We start from the raw sequence: 24,639 nt of genomic DNA, 5'->3' as shown, positions 1-24,639 counted from the left end.
TTCCATCTTCTTGTTTCTGTTAAATGTATCACTATATTCTGCTAATACAATCTTCCAATAGTCCTCCATTTTTTTCTATTTTTTATGAATTATCACGTGAAAGTGAAGTTAAGTTGCTCAGTCGTGTCTGACTCTTTGCGACCCTGTGGACTGTAGCCCACCAGTCTCCTCAGTTCATGGGGTTCTCCAGGCAAGAATACTGGAGTGGGTTGCCATTTCCTTCCCAGGGGATCTTCCCTACCCAGGGACTGAACCCAGGTCTCCCGCATTGCAGGCAGATGCTTTAACCTCTGAGCCAACAGGGAAGCTTGTTTTATGAATGATGAATTATCATCAGATCAGATCAGATCAGTCGCTCAGTTGTGTCCGACTCTTTTCGACCCCAAGAATCGCAGCATGCCAGGCCTCCCTGTCCATCACCAACTCCCGGAGTTCACTCAGACTCACGTCCATCGAGTCAGTGATGCCATCCAGCCATCTCATCCTCTGTCGTCCCCTTTTCCTCTTGCTCCCAATTCCTCCCAGCATCAGAGTCTTTTCCAATGAGTCAACTCTTCGCATGAGGTGGCCAAAGAACTGGAGTTTCAGCTTTAGCATCATTCCTTCCAAAGAAATCCCAGGGCTGATCTCCTTCAGAATGGACTGGTTGGATCTCCTTGCAGTCCAAGGGACTCTCAAGAGTCTTCTCCAACACCACAGTTCAAAAGCATCAATTTTTCAGCATTCAGCCTTCTTCACAGTCCAACTCTCACATCCATACATGACCACAGGAAAAACCATAGCCTTGACTAGACAAACCTTTGTTGGCAAAGTAATGTCTCTGCTTTTGAATATGCTATCTAGGTTGGTCATAACTTTCCTTCCAAGGAGTAAGTGTCTTTTAATTTCATGGCTGCAGTCACCATCTGCAGTGATTTTGGACCCCAGAAAAATAAAGTCTGACACTGTTTCCACTGTTTCCCCATCTATATCTCATGAAGTGATGGGACCGGATGCCATGATCTTCGTTTTCTGAATGTTGAGCTTTAAGCCAACTTTTTCACTCTCCACTTTCACTTTCATCAAGAGGCTTTTTAGGTCCTCTTTAATTTCTGCCGTAAGGGTGGTGTCATCTGCATATCTGAGGTTATTGATATTTCTCCCAGCAATCTTGATTCCAGCTTGTGTTTCTTCCAGCCCAGCATTTCTCATGATGTACTCTGCATATAAGTTAAATAAACAGGGTGACAATATACAGCCTTGATGTACTCCTTTTCCTATTTGGAACCAGTCTGTTGTTCCATGTCCAGCTCTAACTGTTGCTTCCTGACCTGCATACAAATTTCTCAAGAGGCAGGTCAGGTGGTCTGGTATTGCCATCTCTTTCAGAATTGTCCACAGTTTATTGTGATCCATACAGTCAAAGGCTTTGACATAGTCAATAAAGCAGAAATAGATGCCCTTTCTGGAACTCTCTTGCTTTGTCCATGATCTAGTGGATGTTGGCAATTTGATCTCTGGTTCCTCTGCCTTTTCTAAAACCAGCTTGAACATCAGGAAGTTCATGGTTCACATATTGTTGAAGCCTGGCTTGGAGAATTTTGAGCATTACTTTACTAGCAATGAGTAATTGCTATGAGTGCAATTGTGCAATGAGATGAGTGCAATTGTGTGGTAGTTTGAGCATTCTTTGGCATTGCCTTTCTTTGGGATTGGAATGAAAACTGACCTTTTCCAGTCCTGTGGCCACTGCTGACTTTTCCAAATTTGCTGGCATATTGAGTGCAGCACTTTCACAGCACCATCTTTCAGGATTTGGAATAGCTAGGGATCAATTTCAACTTTCTTATAGATGATTTTGTATATATTGGGGGCTTCCCAGGTAGCGCTAGTGGTAAAGAATCTGCCTGCCAATTCAGGAGATGCAAGAGTCACAGGTTCTATCCCTGGGTCAGGAAGATCCTGTGGAGTAGGAAATGGCAACCCACTCCAATATTCTTGCCTGGAAAATTCTATGGGCAAAGGAGCCTGTTGGGCTATAGTCCATGGGGCCACAAAGAGTTGGATATGACTGAGCATGTATCTGTTTTATATATATTTACAAAGTTAATTTTTCAAGTGTATTATATCCTCACTCTTTCTTCTAAGTTAGGTTTGCCTTCCTAATTGTTAATATTCTTTTAGGCAGTAGTCATATATACTGCTAAGCATTTTCATGAAGAAATGGTATCTCAATCCCAAAGAAATTGGTACCAATCCCAAAGGCAATGCCAAAGAATGCTCAAACTACCACACAATTGCACTCATCTCACATGCTAGTAAAGTAATGCTCAAAATTCTCCAAGCCAGGCTTCAGCAATATGTGAACCATGAACTTCCTGATGTTCAAGCTGGTTTTAGACAAGGCAGAGGAACCAGAGATCAAATTGCCAACATCTGCTGGATCATGGAAAAAGCAAGAGAGTTCCAGAAAAACATCTATTTCTGCTTTATTGACTATGTCAAAGCCTTTGACTGTATGGATCACAATAAACTGTGAAAAATTCTGAAAGAGATGGGAATACCAGACCACCTGACCTGCCTCTTGAGAAATTTGTATGCAGGTCAGGAAGCAACAGTTAGAACTGGACATGGAACAACAGACTGGTTTCAAATAGGAAAAGGAGTACATCAAGGCTGTATATTGTCACCCTGTTTATTTAACTTATATGCAGAGTACATCATGAGAAACGCTGGACTGGAAGAAACACAAGCTGGAATCAAGATTGCTGGGAGAAATATCAATAACCTCAGATATGCAGATGACACCACCCTTATGGCAGAAAGTGAAGAGGAACTCAAAAGCCTCTTGATGAAAGTGAAAGTGGAGAGTGAAAAAGTTGGCTTAAAGCTCAACATTCAGAAAACGAAGATCATGGCATCCGGTCCCATCACTTCATGAGATATAGATGGGGAAACAGTGGAAACAGTGTCAGACTTTATTTTTCTGGGCTCCAAAATCACTACAGATGGTGACTGCAGCCATGAAATTAAAAGACACTTACTCCTTGGAAGGAAAGTTATGACCAACCTAGAGAACATATTCAAAAGCAGAGACATTACTTTGCCAACAAAGTTTCGTCTAGTCAAGGCTATGGTTTTTCCTGTGGTCATGTATGGATGTGAGAGTTGGACTGTGAAGAAGGCTGAATGCTGAAGAATTGATGCTTTTGAACTGTGGTGTTGGAGAAGACTCTTGAGAGTCCCTTGGACTGCAAGGAGATCCAACCAGTCCATTCTGAAGGAGGTCAGTCCTGGGTGTTCTTTGGAAGGAATGATGCTAAAGCTGAAACTCCAGTTCTTTGGCCACCTCATGTGAAGAGCTGACTCATTGGAAAAGACTCTGATGCTGGGAGGGATTGGGGGCAAGAGGAGAAGGGGACAACAGAGGATGAGATGGTTGGATGGCATCACTGACTCGATGGACGTGAGTCTGAGTGAACTCCGGGAGTTGGTGATGGACAGGGAGGCCTGGAATGCTGCGATTCTTGGGGTCGCAAAGAGTCAGACACAACTGAGCGACTGATCTGATCTGATCTGATTCAGCATAAACTATAATATATTTGAGATTGATAAATATTTCAGAACTGAAGGCAAGAAAGCCATTAAGGAAATCCCACAATTATTACTGCTTCTAAAATGTAAAACAATATAAGTTTATTCAAAACTTTCTCAGCAGAAAAACACATCATTAGCCCAACTCCCCGTCCAAAAAAAATCCTACATAATCACAATAAATCTGGCTAATGTATAATAGAATAATGAATTTTTTTAACTTCAGGAATTTTGAAAACAAATGCTAACCATAATCAATTAAAACTACATTCATGATCTGTAATTTTTAAAATTCAGTATCTAAAAATAAGATGCGGTAGGAAAGCAGGTATCCAGGGATAATCTAGCTATCAAAAAGAATTAATTAGAAGCTTTTATCATCAGTTAATTTAAACATAACAGAATTTGTACTCATTTGACTAGTAGGAAGTTTATCTATATTTACATATCATTACTCTTCAATTGTCATATATGTTGCTTCTTATTCTGATACACATTATATTTTCATTTTGTATTCGATGAAATTATTTTTATTGGCTTACTTCTAAATGAGTCATTTATATATTCAAAGCAATTACTTGGGCTCAAAACTAACTTAAATAAATATAAAATAGAATGTGTCATTGCTGATGTATCTTTCAATATCTCATAAGTTGATGTATGTAAGTAGCTGATAAATCCTTTTTGATTCATTTCTACCAATTAGTAACTGAATTATACACATCCGAAGGTAGATTTAAAAATATGAAAAGAATAGTATGTCACCTTTAAAGGGTACTGGGCTTCCCTGGTGGCTCAGAGGTTAAAGCGTCTGCCTATAATGCGGGAGACCTGGGTTCGATCCCTGGGTCGGGAAGATCCCCTGGAGAAGGAAATAGCAACCCACTCCAGTATTCTTGCCTGGAGAATCCCATGGACGGAGGAGCCTGTTGGGCTACAGTCCACATGGTCGCAAAGAGTCGGACACGACTGAGTGACTTCACTTTCACTCTAAAGGGTACTATATCAGTGAACCACTGGAAAAATTCCAGCAGGGTACATAAGACAGAAAAATTATAAACTATATATTCTGAATTCTTTCAAGCAATTAGTTCATGGAGTATAGGACTGCAAACAGTCCCTGCCAAAAGCACAGTCACTAAATAAAGATCATAGATAAGAAGCCCCCCAAAAAAAAGAAGTAATCAGGCAGGAATTAGGGATATTCTGTCTTTTGGAATGCATACTGAACTTTGGAGTTAAAGGACAGACACTTTTCATTTCCTTTCTAGTCTATCTTCTTAATACATATCCCTATTATTTTGCAGACACTTAGCAAACCAAAACTCATATTTATCAGCCTCCTTGTACTTTGCTGAAAATATCTCAAAACAATGCAACTAACTTCTGGACAATAGTATATGAACAGAAGAAGTCAAAGCAGCATGCAACTAGTGTCCTTAAGAGAAATATGTGTCCTTTGTCTCTGTTACTATTGTAAAGAACGCATAGTCTGTTTTAAGTTATCTCATACGTGAAGAGGATATGAACTTGGGTGAACTCCAAGAGATAGTGAAGGACAGGGAGATCCAGCATGCTGCAGTCCATGGGGTCACAAAGAGTTGGGCACAACTTGGCAACTGAACAACAACATACATGAAGAGAAAGAGAACAGTCTAAAGCTATAAAAGCAACAAAACAAACCAATACCATAGAGCTATTATAACATCACTGAACTTTGCAAATTTTTACATGAAGCCACTCATTTTTCATGGAATCTAAGATGTCATTAACTATTGCTTTATGTGTCACTACAAAACATTTTAGAAGTGTTTCCAGGGCTTCCCTGGTAGTCCAGTTGTTAAGAGTTTGCCTGCAATGAGGAGACATCAGACTCTATCCCTGGTACAGGAGGATCCCACATGCCGCGGGGCAACTAAGCCCGCTGCCCACTACTGAGCCTGCACGCCAAAGCCCGTGTTCCGAGAGAAGCCACCACAACGAGAAGGTCATGCACCTCACTGCAACTAGAGAAAGCCTGTGCACAGCAATGAAGACCCAGAACAGCCAAAAATAAAAATAAACAAATATTTTTAAAAGAAGTGCTTCCAGTTAAACTCTGGCCCATTAGTAAATATTTTCTTGATTCACCAAATGGAATTTTCAATTCAGTGGTAGTGTTTTACATACTACTGATTTCAAATTTCTGATAAATTCATAAAAAATATCTCATTCAAATTCCTGCCTCAAATCAATATTCCTCATATTTAGATTTGCCATATTAACAAAATGCTCTGCATTTGTTTTCATAGCGAAAGAGCTTTTAGGAGTAAAACAGTTTAGAACACTGTCCAATACCCTACCTTTAATTGGAAATCCTGCTACTGATTTTTTAATTAAAATACAATGTGTAATATGCATATATAAAGAACACAAACCTTAAACATATTGCATAATACATTTTTACAATGTAAAATACAGTGTCATCACAATTCAGATAAATATATATTGAAGAATACTGAAATCCACTGTGAACCCTACCAGTCGTTACTACAGACAATCACTACTCTTTTACCTTCATGAGCCAGGTTTGTCTGATACTGAATTTCATATAAATGTTAATAGTTTCAGTCTACTTTCAAAGACACAACCAGCAGTGGGAGTGGTGCTGTGGGCTGGCTCCTGGTCTTATTCCTGGCTGCAGCAATAGTAACGACCTCAGCACATTAGTGTCTTCAGAAGCTACACTGAGTTTAGAGTCTAAAGTTACTGCTTAGGAGCAGCTGCACTCAGCCAGGCCAGTGGTTGGTGTCAAATTGTGGGGACTAGAGTCCATCACCTTCCCCTGCTTGTTCTTTCACTGAGGGGTGATGGTGACTTCCTTTAGTTATTCATCATCGGGAGCAATTTCATAGGCACCTTTTGCTCTTTGACCCTTCTTAACAATTGTGTTACCAACCCCACCCTACTCCCATTATACTGTTTATCCTTTGAAAACTTCAAGTAATCTGTTTCCTGGACTGGTATACAAACTATTTTTCAATCATTGGTACAAAATTATTGGGTCATCCTTCATTTGTACATTAATCCAAATACCTCTTCTAAGATTCTACAGTCTTCTTCCCAATACTGTTTTCTCTTTACCAGAATTTTCTCCCTTCTTCATACTATGTGTATATATGTGTGTGTATGTATATATGTGTACATATATATGCTATATATTATAATTTATAATATATATAATAGTATATACCACATATACATATTTGTCTATATTAATTAAAAATGAAAGTGGAAACAACAATACGGTATAGATAAATAACTACGTCTTCCACATAGAAAATATTTTAAAATACCTATTCTTTTTTATCTCCAGTATTAATCCCATATTTAATGTAACACTGGTCAGAGTCATAGCTCTGATCTGTGAGCATCCACTTAGTTTTATAACTAGGACCTGACATGAAGCACTGGTGTTAACGATTTATCCCTTATTTCTATCTCTCTCATTGCCATGTCTGTCTTTGTAATCTGGTTAAAAATCACATTTTTGCTCTAGAGGAGAGCAAGCTGCTTAAGTCACAGTCCTTTTCTCTTAGTCTTCTTATTTTTAATATTTGCTAAACAAAAGTCCCTTTGAGTGCATATATCAAATAGCTATGATCTGACTCAATTGATATAATGGGTTGAGATCCATGCTCTATCCTTACAATGCTGTTCTCCTTTTAACAGCTAATTGGGACATGTCCTATCATATTCTGATATCCTTAATTTTAACCAAGTGGATTCTATTAATTTCTTCTTATATTATCATTTTAAATATTCATTCCCTTTGCCAACTTCATATTTTTAAACTCCTCTTCTCAAATCTTCTCACAATGCTCAAAATTCTCTGAAAGCCTCATGAAAGCAAAATATCTTAATCATATTATACATCATTTTAATCAGTATATAAAACTTTATATATTAATGGACTGCTGTAGACCTTTTGCAAATGACATGCCAAAATGCTCATTTCTTTTAAATAAAAGTTAGCTATAATTTTTATTAAAATATTTTCATACATATTTCATACAAAATATTTTTATTTTCCTACACATTTCCCATGTAAAAATAGCAAAAATATTTTAATCATGGAAAATGTTAATTTAGAATTATGTAAGTACATATTTTATGTGTTTATGTAATTTCTAGAAATAAAGATAAAAATAAAATTTTGTTCTCTAATAGAAGGGTGTTCATATGTCCTGATTTGCCTTAACAGTCAAAAGAGTGCAACAGTTTGGGTAATATATCAAACTATCTCATAACATTTAATTATGAGGAAGTGATTACCACTCACAGTAAGTGCAAGTGGAAAGCAGCAGTACTCAGGATTCTAAATGGCAATATAGGGTGGCTAAACATCAAAACACAACCAATAAGGGTTAAATGAGGGTGGACTATATATGAACAGAATGTGTCTAAATCAAAGTGAAGAAGCAGTCAGTCCTAGGGAATGCTTAAATAATGGAATACACCTTCACAGGGGTTTCCCTGGCAGCTCAGATGGTAAAGAATCTGCCTGTAATGCAGGAGACCCCAGTTCCATTTCTGGGTCAGGAAAATCCCCTGGAGAAGGAATAGGCTATCCACACCAGTATTCTTGGGCTTCCCTGGTGGCTCAGGTGGTAAAGAATCCACCTGTAATGCAGGAGACCTGGGTTCAATCCCTGGGTTGGGAAGATCCCCTGGAGGAGGGCATGGCAGCCCACTCCAGTATTCTTGCCTGGAGAATCCCCATGGATAGAGGACACTGATGGGATACAGCCCATGGGTCACAGAGAGTTGGATATGACTGAGCAACTAAGCACAAGCACATGCACACACAGACAGGGATACTAATTTTGTTTAAGAGGAGTGAGTGAAGTCGCTCAGTCGTGTCCAACTCTTTGCGACCCTATGGACTGTAGCCTATCAGGCTCCTCCATCCATGGGATTTTCCAGGCAACAGTGCTGGAGTGCCATTTCCTTCTCCAGGGTTTTGCTTATATATTTCTAACATTTCTTGGTATGATTAGCATTCTGGTTAAGAAGAGCTATTCTTATTTTTGTAGATAATTTATTCTTTATTTTTCTCTCCAAACATCTCAGTTAAAATTATAAGCAGTTAAAGAAAACTAAATTAGTAAGTTATTGATCATTTTAAAAGTTACAAAAAAATTATAAACTTAATATAAAAATCTTTTTTAGCCTTATGCTTGTCTGTAAGTAATTTCCCAATAGATTTATCATGCACAGTTACGATGAATGGAAATTAAAGCTGTTGTAATAAAAAAAGTGAGTTTGTTTTTAATTATGCTGTGAGTGATGTCTTGAAGCATGTTTACTGGATATTTTATCTATTGTTTAATATTGTGTCCCATGAATTACTTATAAACTAGAGAGATCAATATCTTTGAAATTTCTGCAAATAATTTTATAATTCAGCTAGGAATTGCCTTATTCATTTGCCAACATTACTATATTCTATGAAAAGTAAATAGCAAAAATAATTTCCAGCTGCTATGCATATGGAATTCTTACTCTTCAACCATCTCAAATTGATTAGACTTACTGAATCACTTTCCTTAGATTTTATCATATGTGTTAGAAATGAGTATCTAGTACAAAAATAAATAGGGTCCATCCTCCAGTCCTCCTAAATATTTAGTAAAAGTCTCATGAATCTATGAATAACAGAGGTATTTAGTGCCTAATTCCAAAATTTTATTTCCTCCAGTAAGCATTCCACATAAACAGACTAGTAGAAATCTCAGTGCTCTGACTGTGCAAAGTTATCAGTGATAATTGGTTTCATAAAGAAAACTACTTGCCAGGCATTAGCTGAATCAGACATTACTTTTGTTTATTGCGTTTTATGCAGGGAACCAAATACCAGGGGCTTAGAGTCATTTACTAAAATAGTGAATTTAAATCTAGATCAAACACAAGATTTACACATTTTTTTTTAGATTTACACATTTTTAATGAAAAACTGAAAAAGATGTTACAAAAGTTATTTGAAAACATTCCATCAGAATGTTTTAAATGGCATAAATGGGTAGAATAACACAAACAAATTTTGCAAAAATTCTTGAAGCAGTTTTAAACTACTGCAAGGAGATGAACAAGGCAAATATCTCAAAGTTGAGGTCAAAGATGAGAGAAAGTAAGGTTGCTACCAATGAAATCTAAATCTACAATCATCCTCAATAAGTATTTGTCATTCCAGCCAAAAAGTGATACACTATATATCAATTAATATTATTTAAATGTGTTACAATTTTTTTATTTGGGTACAAAAAATAGGAACCTAAAATATAGAACTCAGCCTGGCGAAAATAGACATAATTTAGCTTCCAATATGCTGTAACCTGGAAGTTAAGGATTTGAAATGTGACTATACAATGTAGGATCATGACTCCAATCAGTCATTTATTAAAAATAAATCAGAACTTTTATTAAAATTAAGAGCTAAATAACTTGCTTTAAGGATGCACATTTACTTCAGATACTTGGACCTGAAATTATACTCTTCAAGACCTGTCAGGAAGAAGAAAATATACGAAACTTTCCTTACAAGTGTACTTAGTGTAAATGAAGCATAGAGGACCCTGTGAGACCCTCCTAAAAACCCCTCTGTTGCTCATTTCTTGTTTGTAGGGAAAAGAATCTTTGTTTTCCTAGGTCTTTCCAGAGCTTTAAAGAACAGGCACAGGCAGTTACTAATTAAGGTATAGAATGAAGGCAATAACAAAGGAAAAGCAAACAACAGTAGAGCAATAAAGCAAACCAAGTTCCTCCTTAAGAGATATACAGAACAACATACTTTCGAGTATGTCTTTGGGAATCAAGGCCCCTGTCTGAACACCAGAGTCCTAGGACATCACCCTGCTACTTCACCACCAACCCGTCAGCACTTATCTCAAACCGTGCCTTTTAAAACTCTTCCCTGAAAACCACCACAAAGTTTGCTGGGCACAAGCTACCCTTACTCCTTGCTTTATGTTCCTTCATCACAACCCAGTGTCAGTAAATTGTCTTCACTCCCTAGCGGGCAGGTGGACCCAAATGCACTTAAATAACATAAATATAACCACTGGTTCTGAAAGTTGGCTTCATATATCTTTCTTTCATTATAGGCTAACAGCATGGCACTGTTCTCTCCTATATCTTGTGAAGTGATAGTTTTTAGCTCTTTTTTTTTTTTTTTTTTTTTAGTGGAGGGAAGAGTTGCCCCTTTCCTCCATCTTACTGTTCTTTTCACATCTGAAAGGACTTTCACAAGACTATCATTGTCCTATGTCAATTCTATTAGTGTTTATGCAAATACTACTTGTCTTGCCAATACTAGAGATCAGATTGAGGTAGACTGGTACTTATTTTCCCAAAATACCAGTGATTTTAATTAACAAAGTGTTTTCTCATGAAAGGGCTGTCCCTTTAAAAAAAGTTTAATTTTACTTCAGTCCTACAGACTTCACAATTTAGCAATTCATACCATTAATCAATGTTTCATATTGCTATTGATGTACATTTTGTCTTGGACTTTCTTCTCAATGAGCAACTCTTTTTAAGCTCTCCTAAATGAACAGGATTCTTTCGTTTTTTGGCAACAGTTTGCATGTAAATTGCTTTGACTTAATTTTCTTTCAGATAAGAACACCAATTCTCTTTTTACTGTTTAACCAGACAAATATTCTACAAATTTAATTCTTCAGATCTTGATTCTCTGATAACCTTTGAGTGGAAACTAAACTCTTAGCAGTCACTTTACTCGTATTTCATATTCTTTAACTCACATATTCAAAAAAAATTGATAATTTGGTTGTTGAGTCCTATTATTCATCTTTATTCACTATGTCTTAAAAATGTACACAAGTATTCTCAGACATATTTTTTAATAATGTGTCTTGGCTACCCTTTGTCCCAGGCTTTATCCCTAGGAAAAAATGATGAGATTCAAGTCAGTTGTCCTAGTGAGTAGCCAAACTCACCATAGACAAGAAATAAAGAAAAAGAAAATTTCATCTTTGCCTGTAAACAGAGGAAGGCAGCTGTCCTCCCACTTAAAGAAAGGGTCTGCTACTTACACCAAAATTTTGTAATTAAAATATAATCTCTCAGACTTTCCTGGTATTCCAGTGCTTGGGAGTCTGCCTGCCAATGCAAGAGACACGGATTCGATCCCTGGTCCAGGAAGATCCCACATAACTCAGAATAACTAAGCTTGTGAGCTACAACTACTGAAGCCCATGCACCACAGAGCCCATGCTCTGCAACGAGAAGCCATGGAAGTGAGAAGCCCCAGCTCACCAAGACTAGAGAAAGTTCTCTCGCAGCAAAAAAGACTCAGCCCAGTCAAAAATAAATAAAAATTTTTTTAAAACTTAAAAAATGTAAAATCTCTTTAGCAGCTTGATGGGCCCATAGTTGTCTCTGTTAGGTAGTTAGAATAGGAAAAAGGAGTCCAGAATGGTGGTGGCTAAAAGACAAGGAAGGGAAAAGCCCATGAAAATAGAACAAAGGAGGGTCCGAGGACCAGAGTGAGGACCTCAGGTAGAACAAATAGCACTCCTGGCTAGCCCAAACTACATAGGGCAGGCCCAGGGGAAGGAAAAAAACACATAAAAAGAGGAGCCAAAGGGCCAGGGGGTCCCTCTCCCATGCACGTGCACGCTCTCTCTTTCTCTCTCTCTTCTCTTCTCTTCACGTCTTTTGGGTCAGCATGCCCTCATGCCTCAAGGATGTATTTTCATTTGTTTTCTAAATAAAACTGAACTGTAACATAGAGCTGTAACACTGTCCGAGAGCTGTGACACACTGAGGGCTTTAATGTCCGTTGCTTCAAATTTTTGTTGTGATGAGACAGAACCAAGGAAATTACACACTCCCCTGGCATCTATGGTGCTGTGACTCAGATTTACCAGGCTGAAACAACCTCTGCACAGCCCCACAAGGAGGCCAACTCAGCTTACGCTCCCTCGGTGGAAATGGATGAAAAGAAAACTCAGCCCGGGGGAAGTGACAAGAAGCCCAGCATGCTGGAAACCAGGACAGCAAAAAACAAATTCAGCAGAAAGCGCAGGTGACTCAGTCTCGGATTCCAGAAGACCTCTGGTTAAGGTAGGAGGTCCTCACTTTAATGGCTGGAGGGATATATCCTAACAAAATCTTAACCCCTTTACAATCTTCCATTTCTTGTTTCCTTGAACCCCCCATGAACAGGCAAGCGGCAATGGGTGCAACTGAGGGACTCTGGAGAAGCTACTCCTCGGTATGTCCCAAAGGCACTATCTGCTGAGCCCCAGTAGCTATTACCCAAGCTGGTGGGGGTTCTTCTGTCCTTAATCTTCTTTGTGTCAAGGATCAGGCCAATGAAAACTGTGAGCACAAGTTAGGTATTTAGCAGATTTTCCAGGAGGCTATGAAGGGGATTCCTTGGCACATTTTTCCCACTTTTTCCTCCTGTTAGGTAGGTAGAATAGGGAAATAGAGTCCAAAATGGCGGGGGCTAAAAGACACCACTTTCACTTTACTTTCAAAAGATAAGGAAGGTCAAAGGAAGGTCCGAGGACCAGAGTGAAGACTTTAGGCAGAACAAACAGCACTCCTGGCTAAGCCCAATTTGCATAGGGCAGGCCCAGGTGGAGGAAAAACATATAAAAGGAGGAGACAAAGCACTTTCTCATGGACTCTCTCTCCAGCGTGTGTGCGCTCTTTCTCTTTCTCTCTCTCACTCTCTCTCTCTCTCCTGCTATCTTCTAAATAAAATAGAGCTGTAACACTGATTTGCCTAAGAGCTATAACACGATTTGTCCAAGACCCGAGAGCTGTGACGCGCCGAGGGCTTTAATGTCCATCGCTCCAAATCTTTGTTGTGACAAGACAAAGAACCGAGGAACATACACTCGTGTGACACTCCTGTCCTTCAATTCCTCTATTCCGGGACTTGAGCCTGGCCAAAGCCCATGATGCCGTGCTTCAGGACCTAATGAAGCTCAGGCTCTGATGTCTTATTGCAAAAATTCAGTGAGAGACACAGCGATAGGTAAGAGGTGGATTTGTTAGGATTCAGAGAGAAGCACACTCTGCAGGGTGTGGGCCATTGCAGAGGGCAAGGGCTTAGGCCATGGAGTATAGTCTGGCTAGGTTTTCAAGCTAGATGAATTCATATGCTAATGAGTGGGAGGATTATCACAACCATTGGGGAACCACCCACTCCTCCACCTTTTGACAGTATCTTGGAGCTGTCCTGCCACCTCTGAGTGTGTCATTTAGCTTACAGATTGGGGATTAAGGTTTACTTGAATTTGATTTGTCATCTTGGACCCAAATGATTTAATCTGTTTATGTTATGCCCTTGTGCTATGTCATTCTTTCAAAAGTTGTGCCCTTCCCCCTTCCCTGCTTCATCTTTTCCTGAGCCCTGTCCAGGCCCACAGTGTTGCCTCTACAATCTAATGAAGGAACAACCAGAAAATAGCTAGCCCTTGGGAGGGAAATACTATATAATATCCAATCCCTTTAGATATTCAGGTCTTCATCTTCCATGTTTCCTACAACATATGCAATATCATCATCTCTCAGTGAGCAAGCTAGGGCAGTTAAGAGGCACACAGTGCCTGCTAGAAGTCCATCTGTTGTCCTCTCTTCAAAGGCAATTGGGCTTCTAGGGATAATGTTTGCCACTTTGGGAGTTGGCACTGCAGGCCTTTTGGGGCCAAACCCTTACCACCGTTCTCCTAAGGTTACAAACATACCCTAGGATCAAATCTTCACTCCACTTTTATAGAACATCGGGTCTGTTGCCTCTTACCAATTTGTTCTTAAGCCAATTACTAACTCCTACAACCAGGACCCTGCCCCCTTGTAAGCAACATTGCTTCAGTCCACCTATTATTAAAATACTCTTGATACCCCTAACCGGAGAAGGCAATGGCACCTTACCCCAGTACTCTTGCCTGGAAAATCCCATAGACGGAGGAGCCTGGAAGGCTGCAGTCCATGGGGTTGCTAGGAGTTGGAAATGACTGAGCGACTTCACTTTCACTTTTCACTTTCATGCACTGGAGAAGGAAATGGCAACCCACTCCAGTGTTCTTGTCTGGAGAATCCCAGGGACGGGGAGCCTGGTGGGCTGCCATTTATGGGGTCGCACAGAGTTGGACACGACTGAAGTGACTTAGCATAATGCCCCTAACAGGGCCACATAACCCACTCCTTTGTCATTACTTCTGTTATTACCTAAAGTTGGTCTATGACAATGAACTGTTTACCATTGGAAACATCCTAAGCTGCTCTTATGGAGGAGGAGGGGAGGAAATCAGTGATTCACAATCCCTTAAAGCAGTAAGAGGATAAGGCTTATGACCACTTCACCAGGTTCCCAGTCTCAGGGAACAGTTTTGGATTGCTTTACATCATGATATCTATTCCCATCTGCAGTAAACAAACAGTCAATGAGTTAAAATTAAAACCCCTTAATCCTACCCAACACCGGTCATGCTGGAGACCTTGGGGATGCCCAACTCCAATCTGGGGGTCCCAGGAGGTCAACCTGCCTTAACCTGCCTAGGGATCTGGTCCTTGAAAGTTTGTTATGCCTCAACCTGCTTGGGGATCCACCAGTCCAGGGGTCCCAGGAGGTCGTCACGGCTTGACAAGCCCAGGGACCAAATTCTCAGGAGGCTGACCTGCCTCAACCTGCCCAGGGATTTGATCTCCAGGAGGCTGTCACACTTCAGCCTGCCAGGGGATCTGCACCTTGACCCGGGTATACCTGGCTCTCAGGTTGCAATAGTGCTGGTAGGATAAGCTTCAGAAAGACTCACCCCTAAGGAAGTCCACCCATGGAAATAGAAGAAAGCCTATTACTTGTAGGACTGTGCCCAGTCTCAGCAACAACTCAGGAGCCCAATGAGAACCCCATTGCCTTTCTCAAAAAGCTAAGAGAGGCCCTCCAAAAGTTTATCGATCTGGACTTAGACTCTTACGAGGGACAGGTGATTTTAAAGGACAAATTCCTGTCCCAATGTGCAACAAATATCAGAATAAAGTTACAACAGTTACAGCAACAGGACTCTGCTGCCTCTTTAGATGAGATAGATGGTCCAGACAGACACCAATACCTTTCATAACAGAGAACAGGAGGAGGAGGCCAAGGCCCAGGAGAGGGAGAAAAGGAAAGAGACAAGGCATGCCCAGATGCTGGCCGCCCTCCAGGGAAGCCCTATGGCAAACCCTGAGTCCTTGAAGGACAAGGCAAATGCCTAATTTGTAGACAGGCAGGGCATTGGGCCAAAGAGTATCCAAACCGTGACAAGTCTCCTAAAACGGATTGCTCTAAATGCCATCAACTGGACATTGGGCGGCATTCTGCCCTCAGGATCCAAGAGCCTCAAGGTCAAGCGCCAAGCCTTTCCTCACGATGGTTTAGCAGGACTGGAGCAGCCCGCTGCAGCCAGCCTGCCTGTCACAGGTAACCATCACGGGCTGGAGCCAAGGGTGCAACTGGATGTGGCAGGTAGGTCCGAGAATTTCTTGCTTGACATGGGGGCTACCTACTCTGTCCTGACCTCCTACTCTGGAACCTTCTCCTCGCAAATCTATACCATTTGGGGTGTTACAGGAAAAACAATTACAAAAAGATTCACCTGAGCACTTTGTGGCTGGAATGGACAAATATTTTCCCACCAGTTTCTAGTGGTCCCCGACCGTCCTTCTCCCTTATTGGGAAGAAATCTCTCCCTGCCTTCGAAACCTTGCAGCTATTGCAGTCCTGATAAAAAATGCTTTAAAACTCTCTTTTGAAGGCAAACTATTTTTACCAGCCACCAAGTGAAACAACTCCTAAATGGGAGAGGCCATTTATGGATGTCTGATCAAAGAATCCTCATATATCAAGTAGTGCTGATGGAAAATCCAGGCCTCACTATATCCCCTTGTGAGGGTCTCAACCCAGCCACCCTCCTGCCTACCTCAAGGGCTCTCTCCCCTTTCACTCTTGCCTAGAAAGCTTGGACCACTGGACAAAACCCCAAGAGGAATTGTCAGAAGATCCTCTGATCAATCCTGAGGAAATCTGGTACACTGATGGAAGCAGCTTTGTCTTGGATGGAAAAAGAAGAGCCAGATATGCAGTAGTCTCCAATTTTGAGACCATAGAGGCTAAACATTTGTCACCAGGTACTTCAGCCCAATTAGCTGAGCTCATAGCCCTGACTTGAGCTTTAGAGCTGGGAAAAGGAAAAAGAGTAGCCATTTACACTGACTCCAAATATGCCTTTCTAGTGCTACATGCACATGTGGCTATTTGAAAAGAAAGAAGCCATTTGACCACCCAAGGGTCCCCAATCAAATATGGTGATTAAATCCTTAGACTCTTGGAGGCCAACCATCTGCCCACTGAGGTTTCAGTCTCCCACTGTAAAGGACACCAAAAAGGGAGCATGGAATTGGCATCAGGGAATCAATCAGCTGATCAGGCAGCTGACATAAATGTGAAGTTGCTCAGTCGTGTCCGACTCTTTGCGACCCCATGGACTGTAGCCTACCAGGCTCCTCTGTCCATGGGATTTTCCAGGCAATAGTACTGGAGTGGATTGCCATTTCCTTCTCCAAGGGATATTCCCAACTCAGGGATTGAATCCGGGTCTAGAGTTGACTCATTGGAAAAGACTCTGATGCAGGAGGAGAAGGGGATGACAGAGGATGAGATGGCTGGATGGCATCACTGACTCGATGGACGTGAGTCTGGGTGAACTCTGGGAGTTGGTGAGGGACAGGGAGGCCTGGCGTGCTGTGACTCATGGGGTCGCAAAGAGTCGGACACGACTGAGTGACTGAACTAAACTCCCACATTGTAGACAGACGCTTTACCGTCTGAGCTACCAGGGAAGTCTTAGCTGATCAGGCAGCTAAGACCAGCATTATAGAACAATGACCCAAAAGGGGTTGCCACCTTAGTTCCACAGACAAATTTGTCAGAAACTCCTTCATATACTGAAGGTGAGACTCTTAAAGCTAAGAGTGAGGGCTTTCAAGAAGATCATATGGGGTGGTTCCAAAAGGAGGGACTCCTTTTTCTGCCTGGGAACCTCCAAGGGAAGTTGGTTAACTCCTTACATGCCACCACTCATTTTGGGGAAAGAGCTCTCCAAAGATTACTAGAAAGGTCCTTCAGAGGAACAGGCCTCCAAATGACTATAAGGCAAGTGGTCTCCTCTTGTCTCACTTGCCAGTTAAAAAACCCCCAAGGAGCTTGAAGACCCCAGCTGGCCCAGCCCAGCCAACAATGTGGGACCTACCCAGGAGAGGACTGGCAGATGGACTTCACCCAGATGCCAGTTTCTCAAGGGTATAAATACCTATTAGTCATGATAGATACACTCACAGGATGGATTGAAGGCTTTCCCACCTAGACTGAGAAGGCTATGGAGGTGGCAAGAAAAAAAAAAAAAAAAATTGCTCCATGAAATCATTATGAGATTTGGTCTTCCCAGGTCATTACAAAGTGACAATGGGACATCATTTACTTCTAAGGTCACCCAAGGGGTCTCTAAAGCATTGGGCATTACTTATTATCTCCATTATGGCTAGAGGCCTCAGTCTTCAGGAAAAGTAGAAAGAGCCAACCAATTCTTAAAATCAGCGATAAAAAAGATAACCCAGGAGACCTCCCTGGGATGGAAGGAGGCTTTACCAATAGCTTTCCTTCATACCCATATTGCAGAGATGGCAATGGCACCCTACTCCAGTACTCTTGTGTGGAAAATCCCATGGATGGAGGAGCCTGGTAGGCTGCAGTCCAGGGGTCACTAAGAGTCAGAACCGACTGAAGCAACTTAGCAGCAGCACACCCATATTCCCCCTCAGGAACAGGTTGGTCTTAGTTCTTAGGCTATACTGGAGACCTTTTGTTTATGTCAATGACCTCTTCCTAGATCCAGAGTCCCAGACCCTCTGGTCTTATACCATGGCCACTGGGAAATTCTAACAGGATATATACACTTGTGAAGTGTGAACCAGGACCCAAAACCTTCTAAGGAGTCACCACTAGATGCTCCAGGGACTCAAGTCCTAATTAAAGTCTGGAAAGATGGGTCCCCAAAGGCTGAACTCCAGCCCACATGGAAGGGCCCTTACCCTGTAATACTTTCTACTCTCATAGAAATCAAGGTACCAGGACATGACTCCTGGATTCACTACTCATGAGTCAAGCCATGGAAGAAAACAGAAGAGGGCACTCAATACACCTGTCAACAAGCTACAACACACAGTGCTAGCTCAACAAGGATATATAAAACTTCAGCCGACCTCGGAAAATATCACTCACCCCAGATGGACACCACTATAAGGATTCTGAGGCCTGAGACTAACTAGCAAGCGGGGGAGGCCCAATAACCCTCGCCATCCCAGTTCAGCAGGAAGTAGCCAGAAAGAGCTCAAAAGCCCTATTCCCAAAGAATCGGGCCTCCCATCTCTTGAGGAAGTAATGTTAGGTAGTTAAGATAGGGAAAAGGAGTCCAGAATGGTGGTGGCTAAAAGACAAGGAAGGGAAAAGCCCACAAAAATAGAACAAAGGAAGGTCTGAGGACCAGAGTGAGGACCTCAGGTAGAACAAACAGCACTCCTGGCTAGCCCAAGTTACATAGGGCAGGCCCAGGGGGAGGAAAAACACATAAAAAGAGGAGCCAAAGGGCCAGGCATCTCTTTCCCGTGCACGTGCTCTCTCTCTCTCTTCTCTTCACGTCTTTTGGGTCAGCATGCCCTCATGCCTCAGGGATGTATTTTCCTTTATTTTGTAAATAAAACTGAGCTGTAACACGGAGCTGTAACACTGTCCAAGAGCTGTGAAGCACCGAGGGCTTTAATGCCCGTTGCTTCAAATTTTTGTTGTGATGAGACAGAACTGAGGAAATTACACACTCCCCTGACATCCCCAAATTCTGGAGTTTCTACTTTTGATGTGTGAATACATAGGGAGATAAAGCTATGGATTCCCTAATAGCCTATGTTTTAGTATGGGGACCTAGTAATTGAAGCTTTAGTAACCTTAAGAATAACTGTAACAATCTGACCCTCTTAAAAAGATAAGGGAAGTTCCAGTGCTTTCAGATTAGATCAATTAACTAGACAAATGGCTATAGACTTAATTCTCATGATTCTCATGGTATGTGTGGTATTCCAAGAAGCTAGGTATTTTGGCAGGAATGTGGAGAAACCCAGGGAAGTTTGATTTTTCCATACTGTTGTTTGTATAGCATAGTACCAGGTATAATGGGAAATTAACATAGTCATATTTTAAAAATATTTTTATCTTAATATTATGACTTTGAAAGACCTTTTAAAAGTTACAAAATAACGAAAGTATAAAAAGCCTATGATTTGCACAGTAAATCATATTTGTGGTTTAAATTTCATCCCAAGACTGGGATTATGGCTGAGAAAGGATACTAAGTATCTTTATAAAGCATGTGAGTTTTTATAGGGAAAATAAGAAAATGTTTTATTAGATCTAAGCAGAAAGGCTGATGTCATAACATTTATCACAACAGTAATTACCTGCATTCAGTACCATGTGGACATGGAGATCTGAACCCCAAACAGAATGAAAGCCAACCCATACCACACGACAAAATTAAAAAGTAACCTGGAGAAGTAGCAGGTGATACAGTTTATGATTTCAACACAAAAACAATCACTTCTTCTCAGATATCAAAACGTCTTATTTTTCAAGCAAGAGGGACTGTTAAGTTGAGAAGAGCTTTTCAAAGTAGATATTGTTTTTCTTGCCCACAAAGTTAGTTCTTGTTTTCCTCTCTCTTAGTCCTCAGCAAGCACTGTATTCATTACCAGTGTTGTGAATTATGAATCTCAAGTGAATTTTTTTTGTGTATTGTTCACTTATAAGAAATAAGTCAAAATGTGTGCCAGTAAATTTCCATATGCTAGCAAAACCAAGATTTTAATTAAATGGTCATAAGGTATGGTCTTTTACATATTTATATCTGTATCTGTGGTTATCTGTCATCTATCATCTATCTACCTGTTTGATTGCTTATATGCATCTCTACCTGTTATCTCATGACTGAATAATGTAAAACCATTGTTTGCAATTGGTGTCAACAAGATACTCCATCAAACCTCTTAATAACCAAAGGCAGGGGAAAATCATTTTACTTATTAATAAATATTTTATGGGATGAAAAAAAAAAGTTGCAAAATATTTATTCTGCATGTCTTTAATAACATTTTTTTTCCAAAATAGAGTATCTCACTTTGAGTTTTCACTGGAAACTGCACTTTGACACTAATAACTGTTTTCTACAAACCCTTCTCTGGGTAGCTTGATTAATGTGCACATTTGGAAATTTGTATAAACTCATGAAATAACTATATTTTTATTTATATGTAATTATCTGATTATCTAGATTCATGTGACTTGTTTACCTAATAAGTATTTGTTAATATTTTGATATTCTGCCAAAGCACTTTACATATACATAAAGTATGTTAAAAATAAAAGCAAAAACTGTAATCATCTGCCTCCAAGACAGTAAACCGACTTAATATCAGTTTCTTATTTCTTCCAAAAATGTGACCTTCAAACAGATAATCTGAAATTTCCTGATCATCACTAAAAAGGTAATCTGCATAATAACACTCATATAGCTCCTCCCCCCACTCCCCAAAAGAGGATGACCTGACCTGAAACAATTTTTTTCTTTGGTTAAAAACTTCCTTGTCCCACCTTCCTTCTGCCTGTAAAAACCTTTCATTTTGGATAACTCTTTAGAGAATCCTTCTATTTACTAGAAGGGATGCTGCCAGATTCATGAATCATTGAATAAAGCTAGCTAGATCTCTAAGTTTACTCAGTCGAATTTTTTTTTTTTTTTTAAACAGGGAGCTTAGTAAATAACTACAAGAATTCAACTAAAGACACTGCCAATGCCAACTCTTACTGTGAAAAATAAAACCTGACAAATCATATAAAGGTAGATGAATTATTACTCAGACATCCACTTATGGTTTGGGTATATAGTTTGACAGGCCATGTGAAAAAATGCCTTCAAGGGTCTTCACATTGTTATTTTTCTAAAAGCTATTTTTAAAAACATCAACATCCTTTTAAAGTCACCCATCCATAGATTGGCAAGAATGTCTGTTGATGTTTGTAAGCAAAATTGTAATATTTTAAGGTTGATTTGATTTAGTTACTCTTAGATATCTGATATTTGGCAGCAATGTTTGAAAATTAATAAACACCCTCCCTCATATTTACAGGGTTTCACATCTCAACTTTTTAACTTGCTTATTTGTTTTTAATAAGCAATTAATTAAATTTTAATTAGTATTTCCAAAATGTATTCTTTGCAAAAATTTAAACTGAACCAAAAAATAAAAAGTCAACTTCTTGTTAACAGAAGAAAATACACATATAATATCTACCATGATAACTTAAAACTGTGCTGCTGCCTCAGTGTTCTGAATGTAATTTTTATTAAACCTTACCTCTAGAACTCAGGTAAATTTGTGTATGTTAAAAACACAGGAACAGATAAAAGATATTTGCTATTCAATGAATCAAATGCCTGTGAATTAGCATCCATTCAGGTGCTAGGAAGATTCTGTTAGGTTGATGAGAAAATGTAGCAAGTACTAGCACAATGGTTGATATCTTGTTAATTTAATTCACTTCCTCAGTGATTGACATTCTAACATCTAAACTGCTAAAATGAAATACAATAAGATCTTTCATAGAGTTGAGGAACTGATTTAAAAATAGTATTCTTTAGGAATTTCTATATTTGTTTCGTAAAGAAAAAAAAAAATCCTTATTTAAGTTCTACTGCACTTGTTCTACAAAAGAAATGGAGAAAAAAGATCAGAAAACATAAAGTTATATTAAAAGATTTTTTTTTTATGTTTTACTACCTAAAACAATATTCAAGCTGATAAATCCATGCTTTTTCTATCATGACTTATTTTTTATTTGATTACTTTCTAAAGCCTTATGAGATATCTTACCTAGCAATTCGTCTTTAACAAGTGTAGATGCCTTTCCATTTATTGCAATTCCAATTTTTCTGCAGTACTGGAGATCCACATATAGATTAAAGCATACATAAATAATTTTGAGAATATATGAGATTTTATATATGCTTCAGCCATTGATGATTATTTCAATTTCAAAAGACAAATATTTATCAATCCTTTATTTATTCAAAGTGAAAATAATGTTCTTGAGGATGCAAAGTAAGCTTTGTAACTCATTTCCATCAAGGCATTTATAATCCAATTGAAAGGTAAATATAAATGCAATGAAGTTTCTCTATTCACTAACTGCAGAAATTAGACTACAGAATATTACCAGCAAAGGAACTAAGAAGGAAGGAAAGAAGGAAGGAAGGGAGGGTAGCTGAGCCGGACCCTATGGGCTCCTGGGCACTGAAATCTTTCTGTGTCCTTCATTTCTTATATATAAGGAATAGGCTTCAGCCTCCATGATCTTCTCTCAGTTGGAAAGTGCAGGTTCAAACAGTTCCTAATCAGGGAAGGGAGGGGATACAGAGACAGAGAGAACAGTCAAAAAACAACATCACAGCTTTGGGACAGGGTCCTGATTCCCCCACAAGGGATACACATAAAAACATCCTTGAGCTCTTCTGCAAAACTAAAATCCCTCAAAAATGGTGTTAACTACTTTAAAGCACTCTTCATTCCAGAGAGAAGGTCACAGTTTGATAACCTTTAGAACCACAGAAACTCATCAGGACACCACCTGAGGCCAGAATGCAACAGTGCAGACCCTGCACACATCCCGATCCTTATCAGCAACCTCATCCTTGAATCACTACTCTAAGACTCCTCACCAAATCCTCCTGTGTGGGAAATAGTTTTGGGAGCATGAACCAGCTGTGTTCTACTTCACCTGGCAAAACAATAAACCTATTCTTTTCTACTTTACTCAAAACTCCATGTCTGAGACTTGATTCAGCACTGGTACAAAGAGGCTGTTTTTGTCATCAGAAGATAGAAGAAAGGAAAGAAGGAAGCGTAGAGGAGCAAAATTGGCCACCCTAAAATATCTCCCTCTGGCATATTAATTATTTTAAGCTGATTGTTTTCCAAGAAACAGTAGACATGGGAGAAACTCTGAAAACCAAATAGGAGCTATCATTTTGTAAACAAAAGGAGACATTGTTATGTCTTCCCTTGTTGTACCTAAAAGAGGAAGATGACCAAATCTTTAGACACTCATCACTGGATAAAGCCATGACTTAAATCATATGGGTATCCTTGTTTACTATGCTTTTCCTGGTAACCATCCATAAGTAACTCTCCCCATCCTCAAACTCCGTTTTGCTTTTAGCTGAGGATGGTATTTAAGGTGAAGACTTTGGCCATTTTGGCGGGTTACTCAGTTTTCCTGGGTCTCGTCCATATACACCCATTACTAAACTTTTGTTTGCTTCTTTCCTGGTAATTTATTTCTTGTCAATTTAATTATTGACCAGGCCAGAAGAACCTAGCAGGGTAAAGGAAAAGCTCTCTCTCCAGGATAGTAGGAAGGAAGGGACAGGAGTGCATGAGAGAGGCGAGGAAGGGAGAATGAAAAGAGAAGAAATAACCAAAAAAAGCAATATTGAGAAGTGGTGAGTGATTAAACCTACCATTATATTTAATGATATTGTGCTTCCTTGGAAAAGAAAAACTAGATGAATGCCATGAATGAAAAAAGAGAATGACAAAAGAAAAGAAAAAGTAAAACAAAATAAAACCATGAATAATAGTGGAAGTAGTACAAATATGCATAAAAGCCACTTTAATTGAAGACAACTTCAAGTTGTCTAAGTTCTCCCTAATTCTCCAAGCCAGGATTCAGCAATATGTGAACCGTGAACTTCCTGATGTTCAAGCTGGTTTTAGAAAAGGTAGAGGAACCAGAGATCAAATTGCCAATATCCGCTGGATCATAGAAAAAGCAAGAGAGTTCCAGAAAAACATCTATTTCTGCTTTATTGACTATGCCAAAGCCTTTGACTGTGTGGATCACAA

At 39.6% G+C, this 24,639-nt stretch overlaps 1 long non-coding RNA gene across 11 annotated transcripts in view; it reads right to left on the bottom strand.

Moving 5' to 3' along the window:
* The window catches only part of LOC147355129 (uncharacterized), a 518,407-nt gene that overhangs the window by 443,673 nt on the left and 50,095 nt on the right, over positions 1-24,639 (bottom strand). Inside the window, exon 2 of one of the 11 annotated variants that reach the window (XR_015144221.1) lies at positions 22,806-23,125. The exons of the other annotated variants lie outside the window; for them this stretch is intronic. This is a non-coding gene — a long non-coding RNA (uncharacterized LOC147355129). Of the gene's footprint in view, positions 1-22,805; positions 23,126-24,639 lie in introns of those variants that run through there. 11 annotated transcript variants of the gene reach the window in all.

The sequence above is a fragment of the Bos grunniens genome, chromosome 17 (genome assembly GCF_055505025.1).
Source record: "Bos grunniens cultivar Pamir isolate PY7600 chromosome 17, Bosgru_T2T1.0, whole genome shotgun sequence".
Classification (NCBI taxonomy): domain Eukaryota; kingdom Metazoa; phylum Chordata; class Mammalia; order Artiodactyla; family Bovidae; genus Bos; species Bos grunniens.
The sequence above is the reverse complement of the archived record's forward strand: the minus strand, read 5'-3'. Positions and strand labels throughout refer to the sequence as shown.